This window comes from Kogia breviceps, chromosome 8, assembly GCF_026419965.1.
Source record: "Kogia breviceps isolate mKogBre1 chromosome 8, mKogBre1 haplotype 1, whole genome shotgun sequence".
Taxonomy (NCBI): domain Eukaryota; kingdom Metazoa; phylum Chordata; class Mammalia; order Artiodactyla; family Physeteridae; genus Kogia; species Kogia breviceps.
In genome coordinates, this window is record NC_081317.1 from 94,283,513 (window position 1) to 94,304,758 (window position 21,246).

The following is a 21,246-nucleotide window of genomic DNA, read 5'->3' on the forward strand; positions in this document are numbered from 1 at the left end:
ACCTGACCCCAGGGGAATTATGTCTGCGTGGCCGTCAGGCTGACCCCAGGAGGCAGCCTCGCCTTGGTCCACCTCTCCCATTAACGCATCCTGACCACCCCAGGGCTCACTTCTCAGGGAACGCACAGGGGCTCTGGGAAGCTGTTCAATAGGACTGTCTGTGTCACATCATCCACCATCAGGGAAACGTGTATTTCTCAACACGGCCACCGTGGGAGGTTTTGTGGAAGGAGGGTCTACAGCGGTTGCTGGGGATGACAGCAGATGAACTCAGGAGACAGAGAAGCCACCAGGAGAGACACGTACTCTGGAGGGTGAGGAAGCTGGGCCGCGGGCAGCCCAGCTAAACATGAAAGGGATTAAAGTACTTGTGGTGCATGCTGAGGTGGCATTTCTGTTTTATTGGAGAATGAAAGGAGAGAGGGTTTCCCGGTAGCCTTGGTATGTCGCACCATCTTTCTGGCAGAGAGTGAAGGCCACCAGACACGGGGATGGAATGGCTCTGCAGTTCCCAGCGGCCTTGCAGAGCTACTGTGTCATAAGCCAGAGAGCAACTGAAATTACACATACGTCCATATTTGCTGTTGTTGAAAGATCATCGAAGCAAGATTCCCGGAGCACAGCTTTGTGGCCCTTCTCAAGCTGGTCCAGGAATTGTTTACGAGGCCGGGTTTAACACTGTGCCAGTAATTGTGTATCACAACTGGACTTCTTGGATATCTGCTGGAATCAAGGAGCCAGACGAGAGGGAGGGAAATAATCTGAGTGAGAAGGAAGGGGGAACCGGAGCCAACTCTCTCGGTGACTCGGGATGACCTGCCCTTTTGCTCACACTGCCGGGTAGCCTTCTGCTGGCAGGACCTCGTGTACTGCTGATATTTTTATCTCTGTGTTAAGTGGTACTTTACCTTTATTGTTCTGGTTCCCCATCAACACAGCTTGCCATCTTCCCTTCCTGCCTTCTTTCTTGGCACTGAAGACACACACCTGCCTGCCTTTCCAATCTTTCTGGCAGGCCTGGGGTAGCAAGAGGAGGGCAGGAGGTTGCCAGCAGGACCCCCCTCCAGCAGTGGGCTGTGCTGAGAAGGTACAGGAAAAGCAGGTGGACCCTGTAGGCTCCTGGCAGCTGTCAGGCTATGTCCCTTCAGAGTGGCTCACCAGGGCCCTGCCTGGTCAGTTTGCTCAGTCCTGGGTCATGTGCACATGTTCCGTGCACAGGCCGCCCAGGAGGAAAGGACCAGAAACAACCACCCCCCCCACCTCATGGGCCAGGGAAACTGCTGCCCATGTGAGAGGCCCTCGGCACCCCACGGCCAGCTGGTTTGCGGCCAGGCGGTACTGAGCGTCCTTTGTTTCTCGCAGCGAGGACTTCCCTCTTTGGGTCAATTATGCAGCCTAAGAGCTGTTATTACTTCTGAACAAAGTGTGCCGTGAAGCCTGTGGCAGCTTTAAGGACAGCTTTGACAACCAGCACCCTGCCACCCTCCAAAGACAGGGGGAGAGGGCGCCCCCAGCTGGTGGCGGTTGCTTGGCTGGCTGCTTGGTCTTGTGGCCACCGCCCTGCCAGGGCCATGAGTTACCAGAGGGCATTTGCTTGTTCGGGAGACCCGTGGGAGGACCTGACATGCCGGGGAGATGCTCAGAGGGCCCTCCTTTTGACCTGCCTTGGAGGCCAGCTCAGCAGCGTGAAGAAAAGCTGTGGGGCTCAGTTCGTCCCTGGGTGCCTCGCTCAAGAGAACTGAAGTTCAAGGCACAACAGGTGAGAGGGGGCAGCCCCAGGGGCGTGGCTCCTGGGAAGTCGGATTTGGGATTTGGAGGGAAGCTCAGAGCTCACCTAGGCCTAATCTCTACCAGCCTGGGATCCATGTCTCCAGTGTCTCTGTGGCTCATCTCTGATTTTCCATGACTTCCACGGGTCCTTAAAGAGAGGATGAGCCCCACACCCGCCAGTGGGTGTTATAATGTGGGTCTAGATGGCCCCCCTCGGCATGTCTTTGACCAGGGTCGTGAACCCCATGGACGGGAGCTGTGCGTTCTCTGTGGCGGCTCATGCAGAACCTAGCACGGATGAGCTGACCCCAGGTAGTTCTGGAGACAAACTACTAACTATGACAAAACCCAAGTAGCCAGTGCAGAAATCTCATTCTATCTTTTTGTTTCACGGACCGTTCTGGGATGTTTCACAGGCTGAAAAGGGTTGAATCTGAGGCCACCTCCCCTGGTATATTTGATGCAAGAATTTAAGAGGAGTTGGAAGGAGGGCTACGAAAGGGAGGGACGGTATGGATGGGACCTGCCTGCCGGAGCTTCTGCTGGGCCAGTGCACATGTTTACAGTGGTTAGGTCAAATCCCCTGCAGGGAGAGCTTGTTTCCCCTTAGCTCCCGTGGAACGTTCTGGATTGAAGAGATGAGGCTCCCTGGCTTCGCTGCAGCTCTCCTTGGGGCTTGTTTTCTCTCAAGCACGACACAGACTTCTCTCCTGGGGATCCCTGACAGGGGTAGAGGTGGGTGTGGTCACCCTGCAGATGTTTTGGGAGCTCCCCTTCTAGGCGACAGACTGGGCTGGGCGGTGTGGGGCTCTGGTCAGCTGGTTCCTACCCTCGGGAAGCTGAGGGTCTGTCTTGTCCACCAGTAGCTGTGGTCCGGGGGGCAGGGGATGATCTCGGACCAGCTGGGAACAGCACTGTGGATGCTGCAGGATCAGCAGGCGGGTGGCCACCTCCACCAGACATCCAGGTGTGCAGAGGTGGGCCTGTTCAAATCGGACAGCGATAGCTTACTTCATAATCAACGCCTTGGTCATTGCTCTGAGAAGGCCAAGTGACCCGACAGCATCCAAGCCTGCAGGTGAAGGAGCCCTTTGCATGAGGTGGCCATGGGTTGCCCAGGCTGTGGGAGCTGGGCTGAGGGGGGTCAGTGAGACGGGGCCTTCACCCTTGTGCCTGGGTTGACTCGGTGCTTCCTGGTATGATGCTGGCCTTGCCAGCCCGTGGAACCCTGAGCACCGTGCATTTTAGGTGGTTTTGTCCCTTCACTGGGCATTTTTGGTGTTGTTGAAATGGGGCACAGAGCAATGGGATAATAAATTGATCTTTTTAAGGGTTGTCAATAATTAGCGTTGTTTTAGCTTAAAACAGAACATTAACTTTTCTGTCTAATCCTTTCGCTCAGTCACGGGTTTTCTTATTCACCGTTAGGCAGTACAAGGCTTTTTGCTAGCATGCACCTCTTAACTGTTCGGCTGCAGCTCAGTTCAGTGTGAGGGGCCCAGCTGACGACATGCTGTGTGTGGCCCCACACCTCCGAGCAGGGGCCACTGGGCTGCCCTTCGCCACCCCGTTTGCTCCGTCATAAGTGATAAGCATCACCCACCGCCAGGCTCTCTGGCTGTGGCCCTGCTGAGCCGTGGTGCTGTTAACGAGCTCAGTGAAGTAAAAATAGCTGCAAGGCCAGCCAGTTCTGTGCTTCCGAAAGTGTCTTTCTAGGCCCATCAGAATTCATCTCAGTGCCACATACAGGGCAGCTTAAATCAGGGGACAGATTTCTTTTTCTTTTCTACATTCAGATTCTCTAGAGTGAAGAACTGGAAGTGAGGAAGATGGGGAGAAACTGAGGTCCAAGACCGGCCTGCAACCCATGCAGTCATTCAGACCCCGTGCTTGGCTTGATGCTCTGTCGTCACTGCCCTGCAGTTCTGAACATCCTTGAGCAGGGCCGCTCACTCTCATTTTAAAAAATAAATAAATAAATAATTAATTAATTATTGGCTGCATTGGGTCTTCGTTGCTGCGTGTGGGCTTTCTTTAGTTGCGTCGAGCGGGGGCTACTCTTCGTTGCGGTGCCTGGGCTTCTCATTGCAGTGGCTTCTCTTGTTGTGGAGCATGGGCTCTAGGTGTGCGGGCTTCAGTAGTTGTGGCACGTGGGTTCTAGAGCGCAGGCTCAGTAGTTGTGGCTCACAGGCTTAGTTGCTCCGTGGCATGTGGCATCTTCCCCGACCAGGGCTTGAACCCCTGCCCCCTGCATTGGCAGGCAGATTCTTAGCCATTGTGCCACCAGGGAAGCCCCCCTCAATCTCATTTGACACTGGATCCTGTGTGTGCAGTCGGGGTCCTGTGGTCTCCCTGTGAGTAGGTCTGGTTTGCCCACAGCCACATGGAGATGTGCTGGGCACTGCACCCCCTTCCAGGGTCCATGCGGTTGGTGGAGGTGCCTCCTTAGTCTGGGTGGGACTCTGCTCCTGGAGTGGTCTTCCTGTTATATCTGGGCCTGACCTTGCATGGGTCTCTCTGGTGCTGACCAAGCCCCTGGGCCGGTCCTGAAGGGCCCAACTGGCCTCCACATTGGACCCTCCCTGGCATGTTTGTTTTCTCCTGGGCTCTCTGTCTGTGTCATGTCTATGTGGTTCCTTGAAGGGGAGGACCAACCCAGCTCTCTGTTGCCCTTGGCAGGTTTCACCTCCCGCAGTCGGCAAATGTTGGCTGAAAATCCCACTCTGTCTGTTGGCCTTGGAGGAAGGGACGTGGCCTCTGGGTGGCTCCCTGTGCAGCCCTGAGATAGAGTCCCATAGCGCAAGGGGACCCCAGAGGCTGTACCCTGCTGAAGTCACATCATTTCCGCCTGCAACACGGTTTGTTCTTCAGTGTCCACGTGCTTGGGCATTTTTGCTTTTCCTCAGGGCTCCTGTCTTGCATGGGTAGTTCCTGCAGCCCAACTGATGGGGCTGGAGGCTCACCCGTGGGCAGAGTGGTCCCAAATTCACACAAAACTCTGGATGAATGTTAATCGGGGCTACCACTACCAAAGTCAAGGTCTGAGCTTGCTAACATTTCTTCTGAAAATCAGGGAACGCTCCGCACTCAGGTGGATGTGAAAAAGCCCATAAGGCATGACTTACTGGCCAACAGAACCATTCTGAGAAGTGGGAAAAGTGGTCCTTATATTGCAGCTCTGAGTCATGGTCTGATATCAGCCTGCATGATGTCAGAGGGAAATAGAGTTTGACAAGGTCAACCGCAGAGCTCGGAATCCTGAAAGGGAAACTGTCCTCCTTCCCACTGCCTCTTGGAGAGGACAGGAAATCCCACAGGTGCCCGGATGCTGCCAGGCCTGGCCTTCAGTGATGTATGGTCCTGTAGTGTAAACAGAGAATGGGGAGGGGCGGGGAGTGGAGGGGTGATAGTGCAGGTTTGGGGCTTCAGTTAAGGAGCCCCTGAATTCTGTTACTCACCCAACACATTTTACACACTTAGTGCATGCCAGGTGCTGTTTTAGAAGTAGCAGACACACAGGGTGGCAGATCCTGCCCTGGGACAGATGGACATGTGGGGCAAAGAATCACACATGTCAGGTGATGACAGAAGTAAGCACATGATTACAAAGTGTCACAAGTCCATTAAGGCACATGCTAAGGAAGGAAAACTATGCTGAGAGCTGAAGGACCAGTGGGAGGGATGTAGGTGATGTGTGTGTGTGCAAGGTTAACCCAGATAGAAGGGACAGCATGTGCAAAGGCCCTGGGGTTGGAGACTCTTGGCCTGTTCAAGGGACTGACGGGGGGCAGCGGGTTGGAAATAGCTTCGTGCTGATGTGGTGCCACCAAGAGGAATTTACTTTAAATTACGGGTCCATGAAACTGCTTGCTTTTCCGGTGTGTGTGTGTGTGTGTGTGTGTGTGTGTGTGTGTGTGTGTGAGTGCGTGCACACACATAGGTGGCAAGGCAAAGAAGAAGGGAGCATAGGGGGAAGGAATTGGGCAGCCCCTGGTACCCCACAAACAGAATCCTGCAGGAGACTGAAGCTGTGGTCTTATAGACATCATGGTGTGGACCTGACAGATGGCAAACATACCATACGAGTGGGTCACACCAGTCACAGGCAGCCTGGGGACAGGGGTAAGACAGGGGTGGAGGGTCTTTTCCCTCAAAGGAGGGAGGCTGCATCTTCCCAACATTCCCAAAGGGCTCTTTGCTATTGATTAGGGGGGGGGACTCTGGGATTAGAAGAGAAAGTGGGGTGGGATGTTTTTGTTGTCCTTTTTTGTTAAAAAGGGGGTGGAAGTGCCATTCCCTGAGCACCTACAGGCATGGTCCCCTTGCTTTATCACAACCACCTCTTGAGAAGGAGTCCCTTAATCCCCGAGTCCCTCAACCAGCCAACAACACTGAAGGGAGGGCAGACGGCGGCCTGGGACCCAGGGGCTGTGCCTCTCTCTGCAGCCTGCTTGCTGGTTGGCCTTGCTCCAGGAGGCCTGACATCACAAGCCCCTCTCTCCTCATCCTCTTGCAGCCCTGGTCCTCGGCAGCCTCCCTGTCCTCTGGCTGCGCTGCCTTGAGGAGGGCCTGGTCTCCAGCCCTGTCCTGCTTCTGCCCTGAGCTTTCCCGGTCCCAGCCCAGAGCTTCCCACACCTGCAGCCTCAGGTTTCTCCTCTCATCCTCCTCTGTGGCCTGGAGAGCTTACTGCCCCTGAGAGTGTTGGAGGGGGGGAAGCTGAGGGAGGCGCTAGGTCCAGGGGGTGAGGGGGTTGGGAGGGCGCCAGGCCTTCGGTGTCGGGGGAAACTTGGGGGTTCTCCATTGCCCTGATCACCAGCAGGGTGAGCTCACCAAGCTTGCTTTCTCCTTTATGCAATGGAGATCTGGGGCCCGTTGGTCTAAATACTGTGAGCTGAACCCGTGGTCTCTGTCATGCAGACTTGGCACAGAGCAAAGTCTGTCCCTATAAGCCTCCTTCCTGCCCTTCCTTCCACCGTTGACCGCCCCTGGTCCCCGACAGAGCTAGGCTGTCCTTGGGGTCCCCAGGAGCCTGGGGTGAAGCTGGTCTGGGCCAGGCGGTGGTCCCAGGTTCCCACATGCCAATTCATTCCCATCCCCACATGGAAACCCCGAAAGATCTTGGGCGCAGAACATTCCCAGGTCTAGTTTGCTCCTTTCAGGCAGTTTCTTTCTGGAAAACAGTAATTTTTTTTTTGGTGGTACGCGGGCCTCTCACCGCTGTGGCCTCTCCCGTTGCAGAACACAGGCTCCGGACGCGCAGGCTCAGTGGCCATGGCTCACGGGCCCAGCCACTCCGCGGCATGTGGGATCTTCCCGGACCGGGGCACGAACCCGTGTCCCCTGCATCGGCAGGCGGACTCTCAACCACTGCGCCACCAGGGAAGCCCTGGAAAACAGTAATTTGCCAGTAATAAGAGGCATCCCTGTTGGACCAGACGGAGTGTCCCCGGAGCACAGATTCCATTGCTTATCATTAAGACTAGGGAAGAGGGAACCCCAGCACCCACTGTGGCCGCCCAAACAGTCTGCTTCCAGAGTTGGAGTTCCAGGCCCTGTGCTGGCAGCCAACTGGTTTTCTCCCTGTTGACTCTTTCATCTTCCAGAAACGACCCCTCACAATAGCCTCCTCGCCCTACTATGCATGGCTCCGTTTCTGTTTTGTGCCCTCCGTGCTCCCAGCTCTAGAGAAACCCCTGACCATCTAGTAAATACAAAAGGTATTGTCCCAGAAAGGCATCTTTTGACGTCAGTTCGTAAAAGACAAGCTCCCTGCCCATTTGGCAGCCGCATGCCCCTTAGAGGCAGCCAATATGAAATTTATTCCTTGAATCTCCCCTTTTTTGGTTTTAATAACAACACTCTTCAAAGCCAGCCTGCGTAGCAGGAGTTCTTTCCTCATCAGTGAAGGAAGCTTGTCCTCTCTCACGTTTGCGGCCGTCCCTTTCTCCTTTAACAGTGTCTACAGAACTTCGAGGCAGCCGTTCCTGCTGACAAGCCCGGGTTTCGGCCTGGTATTCGTGGGCCTAGGGCTCTGAGCTGAGAAGGGGTGTCCCGAGGCACAGATTCCCACTTTCCCCTTGATGAGTGTGATATTATGATTTATAATAAATATATAGTTTGGGCTTTGCCCGGTTTCCTGGCTCATGGCTCCCCAAACCCTTGGAATTCTGAGCTATGAGAACAATGGGAGCATCTTTTGTTATAATGTTTTGTCCCTTGTTCTCAGTTTCTGAAATTGCTTCAGAGCCATAAAGGTGAAATGGATGTCCTTTTCCACCATGCCTGAGTTTATGTTAATGAGGGGACTTTTGGACCACACCTAAGGCTGGGGGGCTTGTTGCCAGGGAAATCAACCATGAATAGAGGGTTGGAACTTTCAGCCCCATGCCCTGATTTCCAGGGAGGGGAGAGGACGTTGAGTCAATCACCAATGGCCAATGATTTAATCATTTGTAACTGTGTAATGAAGCCTCCACAAAAACCCAAAAGAACAGGGTTCAGAGAGCTTCTGGGTTGGTGAATCAGAATGCTTCCATGTGCTGCTGGACCGGGCCCCAAACTCACAGGGACAGAAGCTCCTTTGTTTGGGACCTTGCCCTAACAGGTGAGTAAATGGGTTTCCTGAGTTCTGTGAGCCTCTCTAGCAAGTTAATGGGATGCAAGGTTAATGGGAACCTCTGACCTATGGCTGGTTGGTCAGAAGCACAGGTGACCACCTGGACTTGCAACTGGCATCTGAATGGAGGGCGGTCTAGTGGGAATGACCCCTTAATCTGTGGGATGTGACACTACCTCCAGGTAGAGAGTGTCAGAATGAAATGAAATTGTAGGGCACCCAGTCAGTGTCTGCTGAGAACTGCTTGGTGTAGGAAAACCACACAGCATATGGTAACAAGCTACAGGCAGGTAAAGTTTAATGTGGTGGAAAAGATTCATGGTGAATGCTTTCCTGAGGCAAGACAAACACCAGGGTCAGGCTGGGAAGTGGTTGCTCTGGTCCAGTAGGGCCCCGCTGCCCTCCCGAGCTAACCTGAGAGGGCCAGCCATCAGCCCTGCATGGTGGGTAAGGGGGAGGTGCCCTCTGCCTGGTGCGCCTGGGCCTCCACGTGAACGTCTGCGCAGTGGCAGCCGCGAGCGTCTCCTGGTTTTTGTATGTGAGCTGTGGCTGGGCCTCTGGGTGATGCCATTCTACGTGTGGGCTTTATTGGTGTCCAATCACTTGATGGGTCATATGAACAGTCCCTTATAGCTGCCCTTCCCCTCTAAATATCTGTAAATGTTAACATCTTTGCAAGGTTGGGGAACACTCAGCCCAAACTGGATGAATAAGAATTACAAAATTATAGCCCTGGGGAGGGGGCTGTTTCTATCATTCTGCATGCTCCTTCTATCTTCCTTTCAAAATAAGCAGGATATCAAACCTGGAACTCACAGGGAAGGTTTGCTATGGACCCCGCAGAGGTGCCTGCAGGAAGGGAAGGCAATTCTCTTTTTCTGAGCTGCTGTCGGCCACACTCCATCTGATACCGCAGGTTTCGACCGGTACAGCCGAAGGCTCTGTGTTTTGGCCTGCGTGGCCTCCTCGGTCACTGCCCTCCTGAGGGGGCTGGGGCACAGTTAATGTGCCAGAACCTTGCAGTGCTTATCAGAGGCTGCCACGCCAGGCAGCCAGTGGCTTGGGGACTTTCTGAGCCCTCAGGATGTCTCCCCAGCATGTCCTTGTCCTTGAAAGGCACCCAGGAGTCCAAAAATGAGAGAGTCTAATTGGGCCTCAGACACTCTGGACTCCTTGTTCCTTCAGAACGGGAGATCTGGTTTATAACCGACAGTGTTGGCGTTTGCTTATAAGGACTTTACGAGGCCAAGCTTGGAAACCATGCAGAGTGTGCAGAGTTTCCAAGGCTCCAGCTCAGTGGAGGCTTCACAGCATGCTCGGCTGTTTGCCTGAGCTTAACTGGCTGACCTCCACTGCTGCATGTACTTATCAGCAACTTGTCAAAAGGGAAATTTTTCTGTTTTACAAGAAAATGGAATGTTTTCTGCAGGAGCCTTCCAGGACTGGCAGGCAGAACACCAGCAAAGGTTGAGAGAACTTAGTCCATGTTGATCCTGTGTGATGTTTGATTAAAGGTTTTTGTAAACTTCTGCCTCAGAAAGGGCTGGGGGGAAGGCCAGTGGGTTCAAGGGTCAGTCTTATCAGAGATCATGAGAAGTAAAATGCTTGCAAAATACTCTGGCATGGAAGACAAAACACAGGTCACATCCCAGGGAAACCTGCTTCCAGGAGGAGATTCCTGGGGTGCTCTTGGGATTAATACCATAGAAGGGAGCAGAAAAGCAGTAGGGTTGGTCAAATGGAGGTGTGCAGACTCCGTGCAAGCCCACTAAGGCCGCAGACGAGCCCTCAGAGCACCGGGGAGCACAGTGAGGGGCAGGGCAAAGCCCATCGCAAGGTGGAAGAAGACCAGGCTGCAGGTTGATGTGGGTGCACATGATTCAGGCAAGTCCTCCTTCAGCCACAGTTCCTGCCTGTGGCTTCCGGGCATGCACCTGCAGCCCAGAGGCTCCAGCAAGAAGCATTGGGCCGTGTGGCTGAGCTGGGGACTCCAGGACTTGGGAGCAGCCTGCGATCGATGGGAGCTGGGTGTTGGCGGATAAATTCTGACCCCCGCTTGGATGACTCTGAGGCAGCATCTATGTGTCACCATATTGAAAACATACAACTTTTATCTGTAGGGGTTCCCCAGAGAAGCAGAACCAATAAGATAGACAGATAGATGGATAGATGGATGTAAGAGGAGATCTATTATAGGAACTGGCTTACACATTTATGGAGGCTGAGAAGTACCTCCATCTGCTGTCTGCAAGCTTGAGAGCAGGAAAGCCTGGTAGAATTCAGTCTGAGTCCCAAGGCCTGAGACCCAGGAGCTCCTATGTCTGAGGGCAGGAGTAGATCCCACCTTAAGAGGAGAGAGGGAATCTGTCCTTCCTCTGCCTTTTTGTTCCTTTCAGGTCCTCAGCAGACTGGATGATGTCCACCCACACTGGCAAGGGTGATCTTTACTCAGTCCACAGAATCAAATGCTAATCTCTTTTGAAACACCCCACAGAGGTACCCAGAAATAATGTTTTACCGGGTATCTGGTAAATAGTTTTACCGGTCAAGTTGACGTATAGAATTAACCATCACACAGCCTTCTTCAGAAAACAGCCCCAGTGTGGCCCTCTCAGATTGGCTCTGCCTGGAGAAGTAGGACAGGAACCACCCGGAGCTCTTCGCAGGAGTAGGAGGGATGGAGCTGGTCTGGGCTGGCTGGGGAGAGATAATCTATCATGCCAGACCGAGACAATCCATGGGAGGCCAGAGGGTCTAGGCTTTGGTTTTCTTCTCCACCCAGCTTAGAGGAGCCATATGAAGAGCAGTTAGGCCAACAGACCTCCTGGTGGTTGGATGGATTAGTCTTTGTGGGCAGCGTCTTTAAAAACCACAATAAGGAAAGTTCTGGGATTTTGATCAGTGCCAAGTATTTCAGGGTCCAGGCCATGGCTGACATCCCTCCACGGTGCCATTGGAGACACTGACCAGTGTGTCCAGAGAAGTTCTGAAGGCCGGTTATGGCTTGGATGCTAATGTTGGCCAAACCACCATTCTCTGTGGGAAGGCCCTGAAGAGGTTACCAGCTCTTCTGAGGATGAACCAGGGCGATTCTTTAACCATGCCAGTCACCATCGATTTTTAGACTTAGGTATGTGCTCCGCATGGACTGTTCTCCTAGTAGCTGCGATGATCTATTGAAATAGGCACAAGCTGCCCAAAGATGTCGTGCTCTCGTAGATGTGTGGCCGGGATCCATGCAGATTTTCTTTGATCTGACTCATCACGTTGGAGAAAGCACCATGCCTCCCTGTTCTCCTGTGAGCGTCCTTTAAAATCAACAATGAATTAACTTCTGATGACCATAGATAACAATCGTCATAGATTTTAGAATTAAAATGAAAGAAATACAAACAACAGGGTGCTGATAGATTCCCTCCAACTCCCCTCAGTTCTCGGCAAGCACTCATTGATTGCTTCATGGAACCCCAATACCACCCTGGATCTGGAAAACTTGGGCCAGACCTTGTGGGAAAGGTTCCACTTCTGCCAGTGGCTTTGCCAGTGTTGAAACCCTGATGGCCTTTCTCTCAACCTGCGGATGTGTGCAAAACCTTCCCTGTGCCAAGGGCTGAGGGCTTAGCCTCGCCCTGGAGAGCAGACCCCCTTTTGGAGGCTGAGGAGGGCTCCTGGCTCCTTGGGGAGAGACCTAACCCTAACCTAACCTTAACCCTAACTGATGGTAGATGCAGCATGCAGCCGTGGGGCTCGTGGAATTAGTGGATTTTTTTTTACTGAGTTACAGGCTTTCTGCCCCTTCCAGTCAGCTATCTATATGGCGGCTAGTTTTCCACTGATTAGCTCCCTTCATCTAAGTAAATCCCTGAGATTGATTTTTTTGAATCCCCGGGTTGTGCTAGATACCATTCATTAAAGGAAATGAGGGTCTTTCCTCCAACATTCAAAAATACATTAAAAATACTTCAGTCGAGAACCGAGAAACTTGAAGGTGGTTCTGCGTTTGCAGACACTTGTTCCTTCTCTTTTTTGGGCTCGGTTGTACCTTGTGGCTGATCCCCCTCATTCAGTGGACCGGGGCACCCAGGCCTTTTAATGGCTCTCACCAGATGGTGGTCTCTGAGAGCCGGCCGGGGGCTTCCTTCCTTTCCTGTGAGTGATGAGCCTGGCTGTAGGGGGCAGTGGGTTTGGGTGCCCTTGCTGCTGTGAGACCAGTGTCTGTGACCTGGGTTCTTCAGTCCAAGGAGAGGCCTGGGAAGTTGAGCCATTTGTCCTGCAGGATGCGCGGTTGGTGCAATCCTCAGCAGCGTGACTATCCGAACCCGACCCTGAATGCATTATCTGTATGCTGATCTGCGAGTGCCAAGGCTCTCCCCTCCAGATTCCCAAGGCGGCCATGGCCGTGACCGTCCCCTGACCCAGAGCCCTGAGTCGGCCCTGTCCTCGCCCAGATTAGTTCTCCTGGCGATCCTCCCTCCACGTGAACCTGCAGCCTTGGGGCTGTGCCGTCCTTGGCCCCGGCCTGCCACTGCCTCTCTCAGGCTACTCAGGAGGGTTGAGGTAGATCGAGATTGCTCCTCCGCTAAGCTGGAAGCCTCAAGGGATGGGGGGCATGACTCAGGTTCCCAGACAGTTTCAACATCCGCTCCTGCATTCAGAGCATGTTCAGTGCGGTGCCTTCAGAGGGGTAAGCAGTCTCCAGTTTTCCACGCTCCCCACCCCTCCTTGTTGTAAACCTGGGCGTCTTGTGCAGCCACCAAAGGCATTGGGAGGTGTCACCTTCTAACTCTGAACTGGCATGAACGTCATGATTTCAAGCCAGTTAGGGACCAAGGCCCACCGGGTAGGCACCGGGGCTGCTTCTGGGAGGCGGGGACAAGAGGCCCGGTTCACATAGGTCCCAGCCCTCAGGTGTGGTTTCTCTTTGTGTCTTTTCAGTCCACGGACTATGCTTTGCTGTCTGACCTCCCTTTCCAATAAGCTCTCCTTGGGTGACTCACTGGCTGAGGGCTGTGATGACGTCACAGAGCAAGTGAGCAGAGGGCAGGTCTCCAGGCGCTGCCTGATGGATGCCCAGCCTCTCTGCTTGCTTCCCTCCTCCTCATCTCTTTGTCCACTTGGCCAGATCCCATAGGGCCTTCCCATTTTAGCTCACATCTCACCTTCTCAGTAACACGAGCTCCCACCCTGCCTGTCCCTGGACCCCCTGTTTTCCCTTTCCTGGCAGCTTGTCGCTGTCTGCATTCTACAGGACTTCAGTGTTTTTTTTTTTTTGTTTATGATGGGTTCCCCCTCTGCTAGCATGCAGACCCTGAGGGCAGAATCTTGTCTTGCTCAGAACAAATGCCGTGTTCTGAGCAGAATGCATTTCTGGGGTAAATATCTGGTGATTGAATCAAACACAGGTTGAAGCTGCGGGAGCCTTGCTCACCTCACCCTGAGTTCCATCCTCAAGGTGTGAAACCCAGGCCCCGAGAGTCCACTGACTTGCTGGAGATGACAGGATAGCCCTGGCAGAGGTGGAGTGGGGGCCTGGGTTCCACTCAGGGACCCTCCAGTGGCTCACCATTCCCATGAGCCACTGTGAATTCCCCACCCTCTCGTCCTCCTCAAATTCCCCCTGCAGATGGCGTGGAGGCCTGTGGGCAGCCCTCCAGGCACTGGATAAATGAGCAGGTGAGTGCGTGTCGAAGGCTCTGACCAGCCACCCCTGTGTAGCATGGACGGGGCGCTGGGCACAGGTTCTCGAGCCTGGCCTCCGTCACCAGCTGCTTGGCCTGGAGCAAGCTATGCCACTTCTCCGTGCCTCAGTTTACCCATCTGCACAGTGGGGATAATAAGAGCAGTGCTTACCTCCTAAGATTACTGTGTGGTTTAAAGAGGAAACTGTGAGGAAAGTGCTTAGGACAACGCTGGCCCTTTAGGAGGGATGCTGTAGATGTTCACTGTTGCATTAATAAGAGCAATACATGTTCTTGTTACAGTGTTCAGTAAACAGTGTAGGAAGAAGGAATGATACACAAGTGCACACATCCTTGGAGGGATCTGCAAGCATCTCACAGACGCTTTCTCAGTGCATAGCAGGCAACGCAGCAGGGAGTCTCCAGTTAATAGGTTTTCTTTTTGGAGCATCTACAGCCCTTTCTCTGTCATTTACTAGCCCTGCACGCACGCCCACCGGGAAGCTCATTGGTTTATCCTGCAGCAGCCTGTCCACTCAAGAACATATCAGTGGCGCCAAGGAATCCGTTCTGCTCCTTCCCTTCCTCCCATTCAGAATTCCTTCCTCCTCAGCCCGGTAAACTTGCTGCTGCTAATGGACTAGTCACTGTACGGAGGCTCCAGGACGCTGCCTCTTTCCTCCAAGTGTTGGGACTGCACTCCACATACTAACACACTATGTGGCCCCAGGACCCTTGCTGGGACCAGGTGGGGTCAACACTGCAGTGAGAGGAGGATGTGGATTTCAGGAGAAACGGCCGTGGAAATGACTGTGGTGAGGCTCAACCCGGAATGACTTCCTGCGGCTCTCTGTCCCAGCATCCTCTGGGGTCCCACTCCAGTAGCTTTCTGGCTGCGGTCACAATGGCCACCACCTCCCACCTCCTGTATGGCGTGTCCTCCCCTGGCCACATGGAAGCAGGTCTTGCTTCTGGCCAGCTTTGTTCTCCCAAGTGTAGATAGGACTCTGTTCCTTTTCCAGGGAGTTGCTTTCTAAGCAGCCCTGGTGCCAGCAGACAGAGTTGTTTTAGGGACGGGTGGACAGTCCGGCATTTGTATCGAACGTTCTGAGTCGACCTGGCCTGTGCAGGGTCACCAGTGGGAACTGTGTAATGGGAAAGTGAGTTGCTTCTGAGCCCCGTGTTTCACTGACATTCCATTTTCTTTCAGGGCTCCATGCAAAGAGCAGCTGTGGCTGCTGGCCTTGGTCTCTTCCACCTGGTCTTTCCTTCCTCCTCCCTGACTTCTGCTTCCCTCCTCTTCTGCCTTTCTGATCCCCATCCTGGCTCTGGAGGAAAGAAGAGACCCAGGCTTCAGGTCTCCCCGACCCCCAACAGAGGCTGCAGAAATCCCACCCCTACCCCAAGTCACAGATTAAAGGCCAGGAACAAGCCAGTCCAGGAGATGCTCAGTCTCCATGCTCTCTGGGGAGCAGCTTGGGTCTCCCAGGACACATGGGTTGGATGCTCTCCAGTCTGCCCTCCTTGCATCCAAGAACCCATCGGTTGGCTTTTACTGGCAGGCAGGCTCCCCCATTGCTGCAGTCTGTGGGTATGAGGAACATCAGACTTTCACTTCTCCAGGCTGATGACAAGAGTGGGGGTAGCAGGAAAAACACAGCCAACAGGCAGTCCCAAACTCCCAGGGAGGGGCAGAGACCTTCCCATCCTGAAGGTCAGCACCCTTGCCCGCAGCCCCTGCGATAACATTCCTCTCTCTCCTTTCGGTGTCCCAAAGCAGAAGTCCTTATGGCTGGAGCGGGAGGAAAGGATGGAGGAGGGCTGTCGGGCCTGGGAGAGGTGCTGAGGGGGGCTTAGTGGTACCTTTGGCCTTCCGCATAGACTCCTGGGTAGCTCTGCAAATCACCACCAACCAGGGCTCCTGGGAGGGGCTGAAGGCCTGCTGTGGGCCCCAGAAATAACAGAGGGGGCTTGGTCAGCTGTCTTCTTTCTAGAAGGCATGGAATCTGCTGCCCTGAGGGTGGGTGACCTCCCTTTCTGTTTCTGTTGTTCAGCCTCCTCTGAGACCCAGCTGCCCTGAGCAAGGTGATGATAGGACATGCTGGTGACTGGATTTCCAGGTGGGGCTGCCCTTGATCAGGAGGAGGGGCATTTGCAGCTGCAAGTGGACCCTGACTTCAGACCCAAGAGGGAGTTTCTGCAGGGCAGTAAGGAGAAGCGGTGACTGGCTGCTGGGTATCCGGACCCTCCCCTAGGAACACCACGCCCCACCCTTGCAATGCTCAAGGTCTCACCCACACTGCTCCTGACAAGGAGTCAGAGCTCGAGGGGAGCTGCCTGTCCCCCAGCCCGGAGGCAGCACAGGGGTTGCCTCCCCCAGTCGGTCAACAGGCCCAGTTATTGGAACAAGCTGTGAAAGGAAACAAGAGCTGCCCAGAGGGGCCGGGGCCTCCAGGACTGGCATCTAGAGGTGATAAACAAGTCTTTCTCAGTGTCTCCCCATTCAATGTGCAATTATCAGGACAAGGGCCCCTCCCTCCCAACCCAGATGCACCTTGCATATCTCACTGTGGGGTGATGGTCAGATAGCGAAGCCTCTGTCCACTCCTATAATCTTCTTGAGTTACCCTCTACCCAGTGGCCCCATCCCTAATTATTCCCAGAGTCCAGTGGAGTAGTGGGTGGGGAGAGAGAGAACGCTGTCTTTCAAGACCCCAGAAAGGCTCTGTGGAGTTCTTACAGCCAGAGCTTTCCAGGGCAAGGCTGGGGTGGGGTCCTGGCCTTTGCGTTCCTTGAACCCCGAGTGTTAGCGTTTCCATACTAAGGTCCCTGGAGGCCTGAGGTCAGAGGTCTATTTCCAGCATCACTCCCATTCCCTGTCCCCCCACCTCCCACCCCAAGGCAGTGTCACCTGCAGAGGAAGCACCTGGGGCCTGAGAGGGCAGAGGGCAAGTGCCAAGTCACCGAGCAGCAAGGCCCGCGACCGCAGTGCTGTTGGCAGGGCCACTGGAATTCATACCTTCCTCCAGCCAGCCTGCGCGGCCATTCTTTGGCAGCCTCCATCTAACAGTCTCCAAGGTTAATCTTTTCTCTTCTTTAAAGGCACCCAGCTTGCTGCCTCAGGCCTCTGATCATGGCGGGAGTCTGAACTGAAGGTGTGTGAGGGGTCTGGGAGAGGAGAAGAAAGGGACCAGGAGCTGTGGGCCTGGCCAGCGCTTGTCACTCACTGGTGCTGATAATGCAGACTTTCAGAGTTTACCTATTTCTTGTCCCTCTGAGTTGGTGCCTCCTGCTCAGTTAGGGCTGACAACCCACTGCTCACTGAGAGAGTAGCGTTAAGAAACAACTCCTCCTGAGTGGAACTTTCTAGCAGAATGCTGGGGGTGGGGCTTCGGAGCCAGACCACCTATGTCCCGGGGAGACTATCCCCCAACCCCTTCCCTGTGTGAGCTTAGCTAGGTGGCATCTTTTAGGCTTACCTAAAGATTTGCATGCTAGGCCCTGGGGCAAACTGTATCTTCCAAAGGGGTCACACCAGCATCCATCCCACCCACTAGCTCTCTGTCAGTGTGACTTTGATATTCCTATACCTTTCTGGAAATTGTGCCCACAGTGAACTGTGCTGGAGGTCTTGTTGTGAGGCTCTGAGGCCGTCAGGGGTCACAGACGTTGCCGGCTGCTCCTCTGGCTTCGCTTGCTCTGGGGGAAGCCAGCTGACCTGCTGTGAGAACATTCAGGTAGCTCGAGGATCATCCAACTTGCCCGCCGGGAGTGACTGCAGCCTCCGCTGTCCCCTGACTGACCCTCCTGGGACCCTGTGCCGGAAAAACCCAGGTGAGCGGTATCTAAATTGCAGCCCCAGGGAAACTGGGAGAGATAATAGAGATTGCTGTCATGTCCAGACATTACATTTTGAGTTTTGTTACTTAGCCATCGCACCCCGAGCAGGTCCCCAGCATGAAAGGAGACCGTCTTGCATTACTGAATCTCAGATTGCAGGCAGGCGGAGACTTCCTAGCTCAATGAAGCTTCTTCCAAAAATCCGGACCATATGCTTCACTTTATGAATAAAATATCTGTTGCACCCACTGACCATTTAGGTATCGATTTCTAAGGTTTTTGGATGTGGCTATCTTGTCTTTGATAAAACTCAAAGCAAAACTGAGATGTATACCCTTCTCCTGGGATCCCCTGGCACCTCACCCATGCAGAGCACATATTAGTACCTGGGATCCTAGTTTATTTTTCTCCTTTTCCAACCAGAAACCACTGGAAATAAGAAGAAAGAGACTGCTGACCTACCTGTTTGCCTGGGCATCTAGAAAATAATTTTAAATATTTATATGTGATCTGCAGGAGATTACACATTTGCCACGGAGAACTTCAATTATTAGGTGATCCACTAGAGTAAAAAAACTGTTCCCTTTCGGGAAAGCACTTTATAGGCCTGCTTGAAACTTTGCTCTGTTCTGCTTAAATGTGTTTGGAAAAAAACAAACAAACAAAAACTTGTACTCGCAAAAGCAAGTTGCCAAGTGGTTGAAATGGAAGGATGCCCTTGGCTTTGCAGTTCTAGGCACTGGCTCTGAACGTCCGGCTGTGTGCCTGTTTCCCATCAGCCCCTGCAAAGAGCAGCATCGTCACTTGGAGCCCCTTCCAGTGGAAAGTTTCTACTGTTCCCTGGGTGGGGCCAGCTCGACTTTTGTGAGGGGCAGCGTGTGTGTCCCCCTCTCCATATTGAGCACCGGTTCCCACCGCAGGGAGATATGGCCTTGGGACCCGGTTCTGCAGATGGGACTGGGTGGAACACGTCTTCCTTTGTGTTCTCCCCTCCCTTGTACTGGAGGGAAGTGGGGGGCTTGGATGGTGACAGGGCCCCTGGAGAGAAGCCCGATTCCCAGAGGACTGTGGAACAGGCACCCTACCCTACCTGCATTGGACCGGGGCGGGGGGAAAGCAAACTCTTACCTTGTTACAACTTGCCTTGGCTAGCCTACCTGCAGACACGCCTGGAGGTCAGGTGCGTTTCTGAGTTGCCCTGGTCTTTGCAGAGTCTAGTTGGTGATGTTCACAGAATAAGTGAGTGGAAGAGAAGGGTGACTTCACTTGTGATAGCAAGTGCTCAGTGTTTCCTATTTGTTTCCACAAGAGGAAAGAGGAAGAAAGGGCTGAGATAAAACACTGAATGGGAAAGTGGAGCCCGCCAAGCTCTTGGCGTCTTGTCCCTCATTTATGGCAGAAGAACGCTCCTAAGAGTTATGGAAGTGGGTCAGCCTTTTGAGTGGGCGGGCAGGCAGAACAGAATGTATTTCCAAGCGTTTACCTTTCTTTCAACCTATTTCGCACTGTGTCCTGGTCAGGCAGCATTACTTAGACTGAATTATTTTTGTCAGTAACCACAGCTGGCAGTAGCAAAATAAGTGAGTGAGGATGTTTTATATAATACGAGTCCCTTCCTTGACTATAAAATTTCCTTAGGAAATCTGGTTGTTTGGAACTGTAGACAAAAATAAAGGCATCCCTGGAAAGGACCAAGGTCAAATGGGTTTCTATATTAGCATTATGTATGCAAACTTGAAGTGAGGACAAGTGTATTATTGAATATTTTCTGCATGTGTTTGCACACTCATCCATAAAGGTACTAAATTGTCCCTCTCCCCTGTGTGTAAAAATATCATTCTAGGTACATGCACCTATGGGCCTCCTAAGCCTGTCCAGAATCAGAGCACCCACCATAGTCAACTCCAGTACATCAGAGCTGACATTCATAAACAGCCATCAATCACCCTGTTTCAACTGGAAAAGGAACGTGCAAAACGCCAAGTGGTAAACTATGACGGAAATCTGTTTTTTGGAGCTGGCGTGTTTGGAGTTAAAAGAGAACAATTAGATTTCCAACATCTTAAATGATTTTTATAGTGCATGTTCATGTCAAAGCGGAACTTTTTTACTTTTCCATTTAAAAAAGTAAAAAAAAAATTTTTACTGAAGTATAGTTGATTTACAATGTTGTGCTAATTTCTGCTGTACAGCAAAGTGACTCAGTTATACACATACATGCATTCTTATTTTATAGTCTTTTCCATCATGGTTTATCCCAGGAGACTGGATATAGTTCCCTGTGCTATACAGTATGACACTGTTGTTTATCCATTCTAAATGTAATAGTTTGCATCTACTCACCCCAAACTCCCAGTCCATCCCTCTCTCTCCCCTGCTCCCCCTTAGCAACCACAAATCTGTTCTCTATGTCTTTGAGTCTGTTTCTGTTTTGTAGATAGATTCATTTGTGCCATATTTTAGATTTCACATATAAGTGGTATCATGTGGTATTTATTTTTATCTTTCTGACTTACTTCACTCAGTATGACGATCTCTAGTTGCATCCATGTTGCTGTAAATGGCATTATTTCATTCTTTTTTATGGCCGAGCAATATTCTGTTAAAATTGGGTACCATATCGTCTTTATCCACTCATCTGTTGATGGACGTTTAGGTTGTTTCCATGTCTTGGCTATTGTGAATAGTGCTGCTGTGAACATAGGGGTGGATGTATCTTTTTGATTTATAGTTTTGTCTGGATATATTCCCAGGAGTGTTATTGCTGGATCATATGGTAGTTCTATTTTTAGTTTTCTGAGGAACCTCCATACTCTTTTCCATAGTGGCTGTACCAACTTATACTCCCACCAAGAGTGTAGGAGGATTCAAAGGGGAAATTTTAAATGGAGACGTGGAGAGGTGCAACTATTCCACATGTAATTTGCTTAATTGCAGGCCTGGCTGTGTGCTGTGGTTAGTGTATTTGTACTGGTCTATGCTCATACAAATTTTACTGGAATTAGTGGCTAGAAATGCCCAATTTTCAAAAGTAGACTAGGAGCTTTTAAAAGATGGGGCTGCAATCTCCTACAGATAGCATCCAAAAGCTTTTTGTGTACCTTTATTTTGAGCTGCAAGAATGATCTTGGGCATACCCTTCTATCTCTTCAGTGTACAGGGTCTGATGTAAAGTTTTTAGGACACAAGCACTGTGCCAAGAATGCTTGCGTCTGCAAAGAGCAGGGCACGCTCTTAGCCATAGCAAGTCACATTTCAACGCTGACTGTTTCAGAGATTAGATTTTAATATGTCTCACAGGAGCTAAGGGTTTCTTCAAAATCCTCTGACCGGTGGATTCCA

The 21,246-nt window shown here is 52.3% G+C and overlaps 1 long non-coding RNA gene across 1 annotated transcript; it reads left to right on the plus strand.

Annotated features, from left to right (window-relative positions):
• Positions 1-1,417: 1,417 nt before the first annotated feature.
• Positions 1,418-19,795, plus strand: LOC131761162 (uncharacterized). Its single transcript, XR_010841748.1, has 4 exons — positions 1,418-1,759; positions 17,167-17,219; positions 17,678-17,898; positions 19,748-19,795. It is a non-coding gene; the product is annotated as an uncharacterized lncRNA (long non-coding RNA).
• Positions 19,796-21,246: the final 1,451 nt, after the last annotated feature.